Source organism: Agelaius tricolor, unplaced genomic scaffold (genome assembly GCF_023055355.1).
Source record: "Agelaius tricolor isolate 1412-34295 unplaced genomic scaffold, bAgeTri1.0.p SCAF_1, whole genome shotgun sequence".
Classification (NCBI taxonomy): domain Eukaryota; kingdom Metazoa; phylum Chordata; class Aves; order Passeriformes; family Icteridae; genus Agelaius; species Agelaius tricolor.
In genome coordinates, this window is record NW_027269261.1 from 6,465,228 (window position 1) to 6,480,780 (window position 15,553).

The window sequence follows — 15,553 nt, forward strand, 5'->3', positions numbered from 1 at the left end:
ACACCTTTACCAGAAGGAGGAAATCCAGGTCCATCAGGCAGTGAATTTGAACTTTGCTTTACAGCCAAGCGAGAGAAGAAGTAACCAGGTGGGAGGAGGGCAGAAAGCTCTCATGCCCTGGTGAGCCACCAACCTGATGTCACATGGGAAGCCCACACCAACCTGAAAATGCAACCTGTTCCCACGGCGTGCATCGTTTCTCACGCCCATTAACCTTCCTCAGCCCCACGTTCAGGGTAGCTGGACCATCACACTTCATCTCTGCCCAGCCTAGCTGGGACCTACAGGTGCTGCTCTCTCCCCAAACTGCTGCCTTATGCTTCTTCCTGACAGCCCAGGTAAAACACCTGGGCAGCTTTCAGCAGCTGAGGCACATCAGTGATCGTTTTTATATGGCTTATAGATGTTTTCTTGCCTTCCTGCTGTTGGGACAGACTGGTTTCTACCTTTCACATACCTCCTTTGGATCAGGAATGGCTTTCTGGCCAAAAAGATCGCCTTGCCACATGTAGAAAATAGCCACAAGTATTTTCCTGCCTGGGACAAAGTGACCTTGGCTGCTGGTAAACAGTGTTCCCCCAACACATTTTCAGAGGGTGCTGAGTTTTTCCTACCAGACCTCCCTCTGTGCAAGGAGAGTTTTTCCAGATAAAGGCACCTGGAGGGTATTATCATTCAAAGGATTAAAAACCTTGTCTTTTTTGTATGTCAGGCTTTCAGGGGAAGCTATTACAAAATACAGAGGGGAAGTATAGAAAATATCAAGGAAATACATTACAAATTAGATTACAGGTAAGGTAATAAATAGGACATACCTGATAAAAATGCAATCAGATAATGCTTTCTTATTACCTTGAGAAACAACTCCCTCTGCTGAGGGAAAGCTTCACTGGCAGGGCTCGGTGCCGTGATGGATAACTCGCTGTTATCCCGGCAGAGAACGGGCAAAGGGCCGATGCTTCCCTGCTGGCATTGCCACCACTGCAGCCAGGGGGGGACGCTCTGCAAATCCCAGCTCTGTGCAGCTGTCCCAGGTGGAGGCAGGAGACCCCAGGAGCTCTGGCAATGCGGAATTCTCCAGGAAGTATTTTCCTCCTGACGGTGTGCCTGTGTGCTGGGACAGATCATATGTCAAGCAGATGATGGTAACAGCTATTTAAATAAGAATAAGGCAAGAATACAAATCTGGAGGTTCAGAGTTGAGACTTGTATAAAAAATAATAATAAAAAAAATCTTCTGTTGTACTATTGACCCATATCTTTCCCATTTCTCTAATTTTTTTTTTATCTGCCAATCTCAGCTGCTTCACAAGTGAGGTCCATAACATATTACCTGTTTCCAACACAAGAAAATTTACAGGCAGTATAGCCAGAGACAGAAAAACAATCTAGGAAATGGGTGGCTGGCATTTATTGGTATCAGCATTGAAAAGCTGATGAAAATGATTGTTTTGTGAAAGGAAAGATAGAACATGATTTCTGAGTGGGAGGGGGACTCTTCACAATCATAGCTTCACACAGTGGCCCTTCAGGTCCTTTGAGGAATGGGTGGAAGGGGAAAGTAGCTTTCCTTGCTGTTTCAAGGACATCTGTAAAGCATATTTCAAGGGAATCTAACCTCACTGGGTCTACAAACCAGCTGGACACTGCTTCAGTGCAGTTTTTACTAGGAGTACTCTGGGGTTTGGGTTCAGTTCACATCTGAGATTCCATTCACAGAATGTTTCTTTTCCAAAAGGATCACAAATGCTTTGCAGTTTTTTTTTCTCAGAAAGCTGAAAGGGGCTCAAACAGATACAGTCGAGAAGTGATCAGAGGAAAGGATCAAAATCCACCCCACAACTTGGGGATACTGAGGAGTCTCAGCTGAACATGGGAGGTTATTGTAAGATGGAGAAGCCCCACTGAGCTCTGGATTGAAAGGGGCTTCTAGGACAGAGAGCTCTGGATTGAAAGGGGCTTCTAGGACAGAGAGCTCTGGATTGAAAGGGGCTTCTAGGACAGAGAGCTCCACTGCCAGGGGAGGATCTGGTTCAGGCAGGGGTAGCTTTAACCAGGAGTCTGGTTCAACTTGGTGTAGCCCAGCACTCAGTGCTGTTTGTGGCACTGCACCATCCCCATGAAGAAGTGCTGCTTGCAGTAGCACATATATCAGAAAGACTCTGTTTGCAAAAAAATAAGAGAACAGCTTTTGAAAGGGTCAGCGTGGTGATAGGTGGTTATACACAGGGGGCTGGATTTCATTCAGTGGTGCCTCTGTGGCTCCTCCAGGCTCAGGGGAAGATGCTCACTCAGAAGTTTCTCTCCCCACCCTGGCAGAGGGTGTGCTGCTGTGCTCCCAAATTGCTGTTTTGGCAGGTGCTGAGCACTGGCCTGCTTCAGCAGGAGCCCAGCTGTCCCTTGTCAGCAGCAGCAGAGGTGCCAGCCTGGGTGCAGAAGCTCCAGGACAACAAGCCAGCACATGCCCTGGCCCAGCAGCACCCCACAGCCCCAGCCTGCTCCCCGAGATGACTCAGAACCATTTGATACCCCTCTGTGGGTGGAGCTGTGCTTCAGATGTGAACAGCCATGTCAGTGACTTCCAGGTTTGTACTTAATACAGGAACAAAGTTCCCTTTTCCGACCTGTAGCTGTTCAAAAGGCTTCTGGGTCCCTTGGTCAGTGTGAGGAGAGGAAGGGCAGAAGTCCTTTGCAGAGCAGCAAGGAGGTTGTTGCTTTGCCGTGGGGGTCCCCAGCTCTGCAGCACTTGACACCACCGTGCTGTGGCCCTGTGGAAAGCTGCTGCAGGGGTGCAAGTGTGTGCTGAGCTGATGGTTCCTACCCACAGCTAAATCTCACACAGCCCTCAGCATTGTGAGGGCAGCCAAGGCTCTCTGCCACCTCAGGCAGTACTCTGCCATCTCAAAAAACAGCTTTCATGATGGCTCTTGAAGATAATGTGAACAGTATTCCACATTTTTTTGTGGCAGGAAAGATCTGCCTTTGTTTTGTGTTGTAACAGAAGCCAAAAAAAAAAAAAATCAGATCAGTGCTTATATGAAAAATGTTCTCTCTGTGTGCCCTTGGAGAACACCAAAAATGTTAGAGAGAGAGCTCTGGCCTAATACCAGGGGAATTGTAAGTTAAAAGTATTAAAAAACAAAACCAAAACTTTTTATTGGCTGTCTCCTCTCCCTTGCTGAGGTAACAGAATTGTAACTTGTCCTACATCTGCAGCTTAAATGGGAGGGTCAAACGTGAAGCTGTGAAGCACTCACCTTCTCCTCTCGGGTGATGATATTGCTGTGCACCTCCTCACCTACTGCTGCACTCAGAAAGGGAAATGCAGGAGTTCCTGCAGGCTTTTTGCCACTATCAGTGTTGCAAGCAGAGCTCTTCCAGTACCTCTGAAGGATTTTTTTTTCCTTTTAATTAAACCACGAGCATTCTTCTCCAGCGAACTTTCCACGATGGCATCTCCAGTTAATTAAACGTTTAAGCTGTCAGGAAATGCTATGCATTAAAAAAAAAAATAAAATAAAGAGGAGAGCAACTTTAATAGCATTTGTTAATTGAAACGCTCATCAAGTCAGCTGCAGCAACAGAAGCTGCTTCCCAAGTTGATGGGCAAGAGCACACACCCAGACATTTGCCTGCAGTTCCTACACGTCAGACTCCCACCTCCAGGCTAGTGTCTGTGGCACTGATGGATGAGGCAGCACTGAGCTCCCTCACCACTGGAACAACTGCAAAGACTTCTCTGTAGTAAAATTGAAGGCAGGCTGGGGGAATTCTTGCTTACCTCAAGGTGTTTTCCATTCCCAGCAACTGCAATCAAATGGGCACCCACTTGTGTTTCATTCCCATGATCCCCAGTCCTTGTGTGCATTTGCTGGAGCACAGGTTTTTCTGGACTAGATGCAGCCTTTACTCACAGCATTTCCAGGTGCCCAATGATGCCAATTCAAGCAGGTGTGGGAACAAGGGCAAGAGCAACTGGAGGTTTGAAGGGAGACACATTCACTTCAGTGTCTGACTGAGGGACATTTTAGCAAAGAACACTACCCTTGACCTGCCCTGCCTCTGGGCTTTATTGCTACAGTAAAGCTTTCTGGATCCTGTCTGTCCCCAAATTTCTCTGGTGCTTGTTATTCTCTCCTGATGCTCCTATTTTCTGGAAAAAGCTCCTGGATAAGCAATGGCTGCTGATGCCCAACCTGTTTTCTCCTTGTTTTGGTGGGGTAAGCTGCCTAGCTCCAGGTCACTGCACCACCATCAGTGGCTGGCACTGCAAATGGCCACAAAGGAGTATTTGAGACCAAAGGCAGCAGAGGGCTTTATGGGCCAAGCTGCAGCACACAATCAATAAGCAGAGCACAGGGCAGGTGAATCTTTACCAGCAGCAGCTGAACCTGTGAGGTCCTGGGCACCCTGCAGCTCTCAGCACAGCTCTGGGCAAACACATGCTCCCAGTGTTGCTGGGACTTCCAGGGGAAGCAAAGCTGCTCACCTGGCTCCCAGGGAGCTGTGCTCCTGTGTGCATTCACACACATGCACACACCCCCTCACCCCCACATCCGTCTCTAAAAGCAGAGAGCCCTGCCAGAATTCAGACCAAACCCTTTTGTTGCTTTGAATGTGCTAAATCAGTCCCTTTTAGCCAGCTGCAGGACTGTGTCTCTCAGACACATTGAAGCCCATAATTGTGGTTTGGACAGGTGACACTCAACAGAATAAAGAACAAGTCATGTGATGGGTGAGAGAACACATTAGCTAAAATAAAGCTTTGTCCTTAAAGCACCTTTAATGCCTCTGTCCTTTTGTGTGCAGGTGTTAAGCAGACTTCAGAATTAAATCTCTATTTCTGGGATATGTAAGCGTGGCCCAATGCCAACTGGGATCTAGGCATCTATTAACACAGCTGGGAATATGCAATATTGCACCAGGCACTTCTGGGGAAGGAGGGTTTTCACAGCTGGGTGGAAAGTTTTACCCTCTTCCCCCTATAAAATTTTTCGCAGAAAAAAATCCTGACTGTTTATCTTGCCCTTCTCTTGGGGGACACAAAAACTGGAGACAGTGAGCCACACATCACCTTGCTTCTTAAGATTTTAATCCCATTATTTAGGTGAGGTGTCTAGGAATAGACATCTTCATACACAATCCAATGCTTTAAGCATAAAGACAGGGATTTCTATTTGATCAGGCAACCTCCCTCTCTCACAGTACAAAAGTTCCAAGGGGCTGACAACTACTAACCCCACAGCTCCCTGACAAATAGTTAAAAAGCAGTTACTCTGTACTAAAAGACTGAGTAATGTCAATGGCTGTGCTTGCTCCACGTTGATCTTTTCATAGGATCCACTGTGATCTCCTACACAAAAACACACACAGTGCTAGAAATCCTGCCTACCTACAAGGGAATGGTATTCTACCCTGAACGTGCTCAGGTGGATTAACATCTCCTTTTCCATCACCATATCATTGGTGTTGGCCAGACAGCAAAGCAGCAGCTTGATTCCCCCACTAGGAGGACAAAATTTCAAGGCTGCTGTTTAGAAAACAAAGTAATGTTTAATTGCACACATTTGTTTTGCTGTTATTGAGCAAGAACAAGTCAGAAGCCCAACAGCATTATTTTTCTTTCCCTGCATAGAACCTCATGAATGCATTCAAACCTGTTAGCGTTTGTTAGTCCCAGAGGGTCTTGTTGAACCAGAACGATCAATAGATGCAAACAGAGCAGGTAAAGAGGCAATCAGGGCCCTAGAAACTTGAAATATTTTCCATTAGGACACCTTAATAACTTCCCCTGAACAAGTATTTCAATGGCTGGTGCTACAAGCAAGGAGACATACCAGGTAGGAGCAGTCTGGGTGAGACACGTGAGGGATGAAACCCATCTTGATTTTACCACCCAGAGCAAAATGTGCTCTGGACAGCAAGATGTTCTCCAAACACCTTGGGCCATCCCATGCAGGAGAGATATTTCACAGGAACTTCTGCATCTGGAAGATAATTGGAGGGAACTGCTCCAACGTTCGGGGTTCTGATCTCCTCGCAGTAATGAGCACACAAGCAGGGGATGCATATGCATGAGAACATAATTAGGAGTGGTAAAACCTGGAAGATTTTCAAACTCTGTGGCAATTACCAACTTAAACACACAAAAAATTAAGATAGCCTTATACCCAAAGGAAAGTTATTATTCAAAGTGCCTTGCCTCATTATAGTTAGCTGGAGCTCAAACAGCAGGCTGGTGAGCAGGGGAGAGCTGCCTTCCATTAGCAGCAGGTGCTCTCCCTGGGATGGAGGCAGGATGCTGGCATCCTTCTGTTCTCTCCCAGACATCTCAAACGGTCCCAGAATGCTTCATGGGAACAAAAATAGAAAGCACAGGGCACACATGACTGGCAGCTTGGCCTCCCCTGTTGCTCTTTGGGCTTCTCTGGTGAAGAGCGTTCATGGACAGAGAGAGCTATCCTGTGTAAATAGATTCACTAAATAAATGTGGTAATTATACTGAATATTATTCTCAGTAGAAATAGCAGCAGGCAAATGATTTGCATAAGAAATGTGGATTATTCATGTAAATGAATGTGTTATTTGTTTATAGAAAAGATTAAGTCTTGTCTAAAGACCTAGAACTCAGCTATACATAAAAGCAAACACTTAACCAGCCTTTCATGCCTCCACTGTGCTCTGCCCACCTTTATCAAATTCATCTTTGCAGTACTACCTATGTTTTCCTCATCAGTCCATTTTGCTAAAGCTCAAGCTCAAACAGTGCAGGGGATAGTTAATCTTCTCTAGGGAGCTTGTTTAGGCTGCCACTGAAGAATCTTTAGTGGAATCCAGGCTTTTAATCTTTGTTTCAGCAAGCTGAGCCTAGTGCCAGGAGAAAAAGGAGTGGTTTCTAGGTTTGAAGAGCTGTACAAAAAGCCTGACTTGGAAGGATGACTCCTTTAATTACCCTCCTCCATGTGCTGAATGCAGGGAGGGGCTTGGGTCCCAGGCTGGCTGTCCCTTCACAGCCCAGAACCAGTCAGGAGTAGCCTCAGTTTGGGAGGAATAGGGCAGGTGAGCATATTCTGGGCAGCCCCCAAGAGCTGGGCTACTGATGGAGACACTGTGTGCCCACCCCCATGCTGCTCACCCATGGAGTCCTTCCACCCTGCTACCCAAGCAATGCAGAAGGGGTTGATCCTGCAGCCACCTCCTGTTAACATCAGAGCAGCCTCATCCCTCGCTGCAGGAATGCCCAGGGTTATTCACCAAAGGAAAACACTGGCTTCACACAAAGCCTCAGCTGATGCTGCAAGGCCTTCATCCTGCCATTCAGCCCTGCAAAGCAGCCAGCTCAGCTCCTGGACCCAGCCTGGGAAGGGCACAACACCCAGCACAGCCTCTGAGGAGAGCAGCTTTACCAACAACCAGGAGACCTTCTCTCTGGGCTTTGTTAACTAAAGGCAGCTCTTCATATATTGCCAACCACATCCTGGGCTGCATCAAAGGAAGCAAAGCCACCAAGTGTCCAGGGAGAGGTATTCTCTCCCTCTGCTTGTGAGACTCTGCTCTTGTGAGACTCCACCTGGAGTACTGAACCAGCTCTGGGACTCCCAACAAATGATGGATGTGGACCTGTCAGAGTGAGTCCAGAGAAGGCCATGAAGATGCTCAGAGAGCTGGAGCACCTCAACTGCAAAGACAGGCTGGGAGAGCTGGGATTGTTCAGCCTGGTCCATGGAGACCTTGGAGAACCTTCCAGTACCTTAAGGGGGCACACAAGAAATCTGGAGAGGGATTTTTTATGTGAGCAGGTAGTGGTAAGACAAGGGGGAGTGAGGGTAAGATTTAGACTAGATATAAGGAAGACAATGTTTTCCAATGAAGATGGTGAATCACTGGAACATGTTGCCCAGAGAGGTGGCAGATGACCTGTCCCTGGAAACATTCAAAGCCAGGTTGGATGAGGCTCTGAGTAATCTGGTCTAGTTGAAGATATCCCTTCTTACTGCAGAAGGGTTGGGCTGGATGACCTTTAAAAGTCCTTTCCAACACAAATTATTCTATGATTCTATATGCCAGGTCATTGAGGAGAAATATTCTCAGCTGATCTTAACTTTCAGGCATATGTAGCAGCATGGGCCACCAGAGGGTCTGTTGCCTCTGGTTGTTTTAAATAATTTGAGAAAGGAAGAATGTCTGCCTTGCATCAGGAAGGGCTTATTTCCTGTCACAGTAAGCTCTCCAGTGACAGCTGTGTCTCTCTAGCTCAGGTTCTGGCACCTTAATTCAGCAAAGTAATGTGGACTTCTCAGCTTCCTTCAGCTCCATCAGGTGGTCAGAGCTGACAGAAGTTCTTTGATGTTCTACAGATTTAAAGCAACATTTTTCATAATTTAAAAAGCAGTGTTGAGGAATGGCACCTCCATATGGCCTTACCACCAAACTCCTCTTGCCATTTTGTATTTCCAAGTACTTGTAAACCATAAAAATAAAAATAAAAACGAAGAATAAATGGGAGTTCCTTGTACTGGACTCAGCAGTTTATTCCTGCAGCATATGAATTATTTTCTGGTAATTCATCCCCTAAATTCTTTATGTGCTTAGCTATGTGTTGGTTTGATAGAGTATCCCTTTCTTTTTTGCATTTGATACAATTAAAGTTCTGCAAAACTCAGCGGTTTAAACTCTTGGAAACTTGTGCACATTGGAAAATATTGATCCATATGGGGGAGGCTGTGAAGTGCCCAAGCCTTGCTCCCACGCTCTGCCCTGCACAAGTAGAAAAGCAAGCTGAAATGGAAATTGAGTTCTCAGTAATGTTCAATTCAGCTGTTCAAAAATAATGAGCCCTTCAGATCAAACTATTTTGGAGATGCTCAGGGTTATTCCTCCTGTCTGGATTTGCCTGGTGAGTGTTGGGAGGCTGGGAGTCAGAGTCCCTGAGGATGAGCATCTTAACATCAGGCTGACATTTCCCCAGCCTCGCTGAAAGGCAGAAGTTGTGCACAAGGGATGCATCCAGCACGGACAGTACCTGGGTTTCAGAAAAGGGCTCTGAGACAAGCATGGCTCCAAGATAAAATGAGACCTCCAGTGGTCTGTGCCACCCCTCTCCTGGGTACAGTCACACGCCGGTTCTGGGACACGTGGTCCCACGTGAGCCAGTTCCTGCAGGACTTCAGACATCAGTTTGCAGAGCTGGGGCTGATGGACAGCTGGAGTTAATGCTGGCCAGAGGATCAGGGGAACACCTCAGCCATCTGTGATAGTCTTTTGCTACATGCATTCCTATGCTCTAAGAGTAGGAGACTGAAGGAGGAGACAGTTTTTAAGACTAGGGTTATGACTCTGCTGAGCTCTGAGATCAAGGAGCAGCTAGGAAGAGTGGGTGATGTTGATATTGTTTTCTTTTTTCATTTTAAAAGGAAACACAGTAAATTACAATAAACCCCCAAGCTGCAGAGAAGGGTCAACAGGGGTGGATGCTCTAAAGGAGCACAAAAAGCACCTACTCCATTAATGGGGGGGAGCTGTACCCAAAGACTCACAGAGCAAGCATGGCCCCAGTTTCTGGAGCAGTATTCCAAACTAACTCTTTGGTTTTGAAGAGGGCGGTGGAAAGGGAGAGACTGTGGTAATGGGCCACCCAGAGACATAATCCCACTCCTGCATCCTCTGGAAGCTCAGCACGGGGCTGCAGAGGCAGGAGCCCTCAGCAGCCTCAGCCCAGGCAAAAAGCAGCATTGCTGCTGCCAGCAGCCAGGCTGAAAGCACCCACTCAGGCTAGCTTAAGACCAAATTTCTCACTCTTATGCTCCAGCTCTTCAGCAGTGCAGAGCTGCTTTCAAGCAATAAGTCATTTATGTCTAGCTGCAGCATATTTATGAGAAAGAAATCCTGCTTTTACCTGAAGAAAAAAAGCTACTTTAGAGCAACTACCTCTTTCATTTCACCTCGCTTAATGAGCACCAGCTATAGACATCCTTCTCGTAGCCACATTTCCAGGAGCATGAAGTGCTCTGCATGGTTCTGCAGGGTGCTTAGCTCTTAACCCTTCCCTCCACATTTGATGTGTGCATGACAAGTTAGGGAAGGAAAAAGAAAAAAAAAAGGTCTCTAAAAGATGTAACACTTCATAGCAATCACATTTTGGGGCTTTTGAATCTGAAAACACAATTCTCACATTTGTATGTGGTTCATTGCAAATATTTCATCAAAATGTGCTGCAAGAGAAAACTGGATTTATAATTGCTGCTCTCTTAATGGAGATCCCCTGTGCTAGATTATGAGTGAAAATTTTCCTCTTCAACAGCAGTAGCAAAGTCCATTTTTCTTGTCTCACACAACAGCTGAAAATTTGTACAAAAAACAAGTTCGTTTTCAACCTGACTCTTACTGTGGATTTGAGTTCCAAGGATCAACACAATGGTCCAGCTGGAACATTAATAGTGATAATGGGGACATGTAATTCACCCTAGAATAATTTTCTAGGACACTTATGGCATTAAACACTTATTCAGTAACAAAAAAGTAGCAGATAAGCCCAGGTAGAGAGCACTTCTGCCTGGTATCTGCAGCCACCACAATGCCAAGCGTGTCCTTCGCAAGTGGCATCACTCTCTGGCCCTGCCAGGCTGGGTAGAATTAGTCAGGATTTTGTAGGTTTTTTCCTTTATCTGTGGAATGTCAGCTTCCTACATTACATGGCTGATGTGAGCAAAACAAAGGTCTGCCTGCACTGGAAGGGAGCGCGATGGAGACATTCATTTCCCCAGAATAGGTAGTGTAACAAATCAATCCTGACTGCACTGATAAATTGAACTTCAAGCTTGGTGATACTGCTTTTCAGGTCTAATTCAGTGTAAGACACAGCAGGAAGGAAAGGCAAAGGCACTCGTTAGCATTTCATTCTGCTAGGAGCTGCTCCCTGAGCAAGGGAAGGAAAAAAATAATTTTTTTCATCTTCATTTTCACCACAGCATTGCAACAGTTTTTAAGGAAGGTGGCATGAGGTTCACAGGAATATGTGGGGGTGTATGTGCAAAGAGAGGTGCAAAAGAACTACTCAGGGAGCACTGGCTTCTTGCCAAGCCCCAAACCTTGGGGAGGGGGTCATAATTTGAGCTCCTGGGTGCCAACAAGAACGAAGCGTTTCTTATGGGGAAAATCCAGTTCCCAGCAGCAGGAGGATTACAGAGCAGCCATGCTGGGGCATGCAGAGGGAGGAGGACCTCAGGAGGCTCAGGTCAGGTCAAATCTTATCTCTTAACAGAGCCCCAGGCTGAATACAGATCACTCCCACTGGGAAACTGCAGAAGTACTTATTTTCTAAGTAAATAGCAAGCTCTTGTGTCACATAGCAGCCATCACCCTGGGAACCCGATCTTTCTCCCCCTGGTACTGCAAATATTAACAAAGGGGATTTTTGCCCTTCAATTTTCTGAATAATAATGAAAACATCGTTCCTCTGTATCACACTCCAGCTTTTCACCCTCTTCCACACTGGAGCACAGGTCTGCGTTCAACCAGAGTCTACCAGAGTTTAGCAGGACTAACTTTAGGAGAAAAGTCTCCCCAGCCTTCTGTGAAACATTGACCTGAAATAAAAGAAGACTTAGGTTTGCAAATTTTGAAATCCCATTGTCAGAATTGAGTCTCCTGGTGGGGTTGTAGAACTGGAGAGTGGGTGGCTGAGGACTGGTGGACACTTGGATTCAGCAGTGGCTTTGACTCCATGTCCCCATGTTGTGTCTTCATCCCATTACTGCCCCATACAAAGGTCTGCACTAGTTGGGACACTCTGCACCCACTCTGCTCATAGAGTGGGTTCTCAGGCACCATCTGCCCCTGGCAACAGGCTTTTCCTTCCAAAAGCTTCAAAAGTTCTCATTTTCATGGTGCCACTCCAATGACAACTTGCCCTTTAGAGGTCCATTTGTGGGTCATGGAGTTAGGATTACATGTACTGCTTAATAATCAAAACCAAAGCAACATTATTCATTCCACACAGAGCATCTTGTGGTGTGATCAAAGCCTGCTGACACAGCTTGGACAGCTTTGACAGTGCAGTAGCCTTTTGCATGAATAGAATGCCTCTTAGCAAAGGATTGCAATGTGCTTTTAGATAAGGCAGAAGTTCTGGTGGCCCCACTGTAAAACGGGTAAAAGGCAAGGTATGACCTCAGACAGAGAATTACACTGCAGTGTCCCACCAGCATTTAATTGCTACCCAGAAAGGCAGAAATACTCAATCTGTGAGTTTCTATCTCAAACCTGGGCCAGCTTGGTATCTCTAGGGTGGTCATCCCTAGCTGCCTAAGGACAAGGGCCCATGATCTTGGGCTGATTTGCCTCATGGTTACTTGTCCCCAGAGGACAGCTCTTCCCCTTTTTGCCTAAAACTGCCACAGCTCTTCACTGTAGCCATGACCTCTCCAGCTTTGCTTGTCATTCCTGTAAGTCTCAGACCTTTTGGAGTCCTGCTAGGCTTGAGAGTAGAGCCTGTCCTGTTGCCATCTAGACAGAAGCCCTGATCATGCAGAATGCACGTGAGCAGTGAGGCCGACTGGTATCTGCTGCACCCTCAACATGCACACCAGCCATATCCAGGAAACATGAAATACTTCAGGTGTGTGTGTTTGCAGCAATAAGCTCTAGCTGAAGACTTTGTTTGCAAAGGGTTGATTAGTTCCTTTCAATTTCATCTCAGCCTTAATGTTACAATATACCTCACCATCCATCTCCTCTTCCCGCTCCAGACATTATTTGCTATTCTTGCACCTGCCTTTTTCAAAAAGGACTTTTATTAGCAATACTAGTCTCAAGCCATAGTCCCACTTTTCTTTCATTTCTGCTAGAGCAATACCACCCACTGCACAGCTCAGCATCCCTGTAAATGCTGTGGTTACAAACGAATGCATCCTTCAGAAGCATTTCAGACCATTTTTTTCACAATGCACATTGTAAATGAGGAGTAATATATCTTCAGAATTGCCCAGAAAACATTATTCTGTTAGCAATATAAAAGCTTCACAGTGTCCGAGTAGGTGCCCTTGCCAAAAACATTTTATTGTGAGCCAGATAATTCAGTTTGAATTGTACATGGTTTGGTATAATCATTCCAGTAAAGGATTCTTTACAATTCTGTAACAGCAAGTCACATGGCTCAATAAAGTTTATTGCTGCAAATGCTTAGTGATTCATGGCATGGATGAATTCTGTTTCTTTCCTGGATCAAGTAATCAATAGCAAAATAATCTCCCTGCAATTACATCGCTCTGCATTAAAGAGGTGTGAAGTAAATAAGTACAAAATCTGATAGGAAAAACAATGTGTACAACATTAAAATGAACTGCAACGTGAAACTGGGTGTCCTGCACCAGTTTTGCACACAGCCTGTGGCGGAGCAATGTCCAGCACACTCCCAGCCCTAAATGTGCAACAAACCCAGCTGGGACTGAGAGATTTCCCTCCCATCATGTCCAACAGAGCTTGTTGTGAACACTCTGCACTCACACAGATGCCTCTGGACACTCCCACGGGTGACAGGGACCATCCTTTCCGAAACACGCTGAGAAAAGCGGGACCTACGCTCCCTCAATCAACGCTTTTGGTTCTCCCAACGCTGCTCCTGCACACAGTAAATCAGTGTTTATAACATCCCCCGCTGAGTTGAGTGCAAATTAAATCAGGCTAATTTAGTTTGCACCATCATGTTCAGCTGCTAGTCATAAAAGGAAACAGAGACGTGCATTGAGAGGGGAGCTGCTGATGGAGCCTCCTCGGGAGCCCGGCGGGACACGGAGCCTCTTTGGGAGCCCAGTGGGACATGGAGCCCTCGGCTGCTCCAGGGGCCCTGGGTGTCCCTGCCCCCTCCAACCTGCTCTGCTCCACAGACTGAACCCTGTGACTCCACAGCAGGTCGCTCCCAATAGATGATAGATATATCATCTGTAATAAACAAGTACCAACACAGCCATCTATTTATCTGGTTCTAACAGTTTTCTCATAAAAACAGGATGAAAATGATATTGCTTAGAAACAGACTGTTCTGAGGAATAAAGTGCATGCTGTTGTTTTTACTGCTTAATGCCTCCTGACTGGGAACACTTATATGCAAAGGAGTTCCTCTATAAATATGCTTATGCTATTGCTCAGGCCTCAGTGAAGTGGTAAGCACATCCCTGAGCTCAGTCATGCCCAAGTTTACTTTCTTACTCACAGTCCACCCCATTCCTGAATATCACATGCACTCTGAAAAAATATTTATGAGATTAAGCACCTAAAAAGTCACCAAAAGCCAGAGGGAAGGCTGCCTAGGCAAGCTTAATATAACTCCTTCCTACAAAGGTATTAGAGTGTGATCTTTCATTATATGTTCATTCCCATTGGAGCTCTGTTTCATTTAGCACCCAGACTCAGACTAGGCTGTGCACTGTAAAAGAGCCTCAATTGAGCTGTCTGCAGGAATGCAAAAAAAAGGAAAAAAAAAGAAAAAAAAAATCAAAGCAGCAACCTGTAACAGTCACTTAGCATGGAAATTTCCAGCCCAAATAAATCAATGGTAAGAAAGTGGAAAAGGATCCTACAGACAGATGCATCAAGTAACTCTCACATGGATTTTGATGTGAATAGTCCCTCTTATACCATGCTCTCTAACACTGCTCACAGCCACACACCTGGGTTGTACTATTTAATTAACTACAGCCTACATTTACCTGCATCCTTTAGAAGTACACACGCACACACACGCTCACCCTATAGAAAATAAATATCCAAATATTTTATCAGACAGCTCCTGTATCACCCTACTGAGAATCTTCATTCCCTGCCAGTCTCTTAAGATGGGATCAGTTTACTTTTCACTGTACTGTGCTTTTCAATCTGCAGAGAAAACTCACTGCCTTTCTGAAATAAATACAATCATCAAATAAATACAATCATCATACAACAAACAACTGGAGGCTCAGCTCATCATTTGGTCAAATCAAATTAGGGCCATTTCAATAGAGCTATGTCAATTTATAAAAGCAAAAGAGATGGTTTGAACACTTGCAAATCACCTTTCCAAGTAAGGGCTAGGGAAGAGTGTGAGTCTTCACCCCTTCTTTCTCAGAAGCCCACAGATTCCAGCTCTCTATCATGGGCCTAGCAGCTACAGATCTGTGATCCCTCCATCAGGTGACAAGTTACTCAGGACAGGGCCTTTTCCCTCACAGATTCAAGAGCTGCACAGCCTCTGGCACTGCCACAATGTGTGCCTATAACAGCAGCATTACATCAGCATGAAGTGGGTGGCCCCAACAACTCAGCCACCACGCTCCAGGGTGTCACACTGTGCACTTGTGGTAACTGGCATCCAATGGTCTCTCCTCAGTAGGGTTGTCTGAAGTGAAATAGGACTCAAAATAAATACATTAATCAGTAAAACTTCAGTTCACCAAGTCTGTGGTTATCATGTTAAGTCTGCTTGAGGAAGACTTTTCATATGAAGTAAAAAGTTGAAACAAGGCAGCCTTCCTCATCCTGGTACAGGTCTGGTTGTCTCCTCCTGTACAGCATTGCT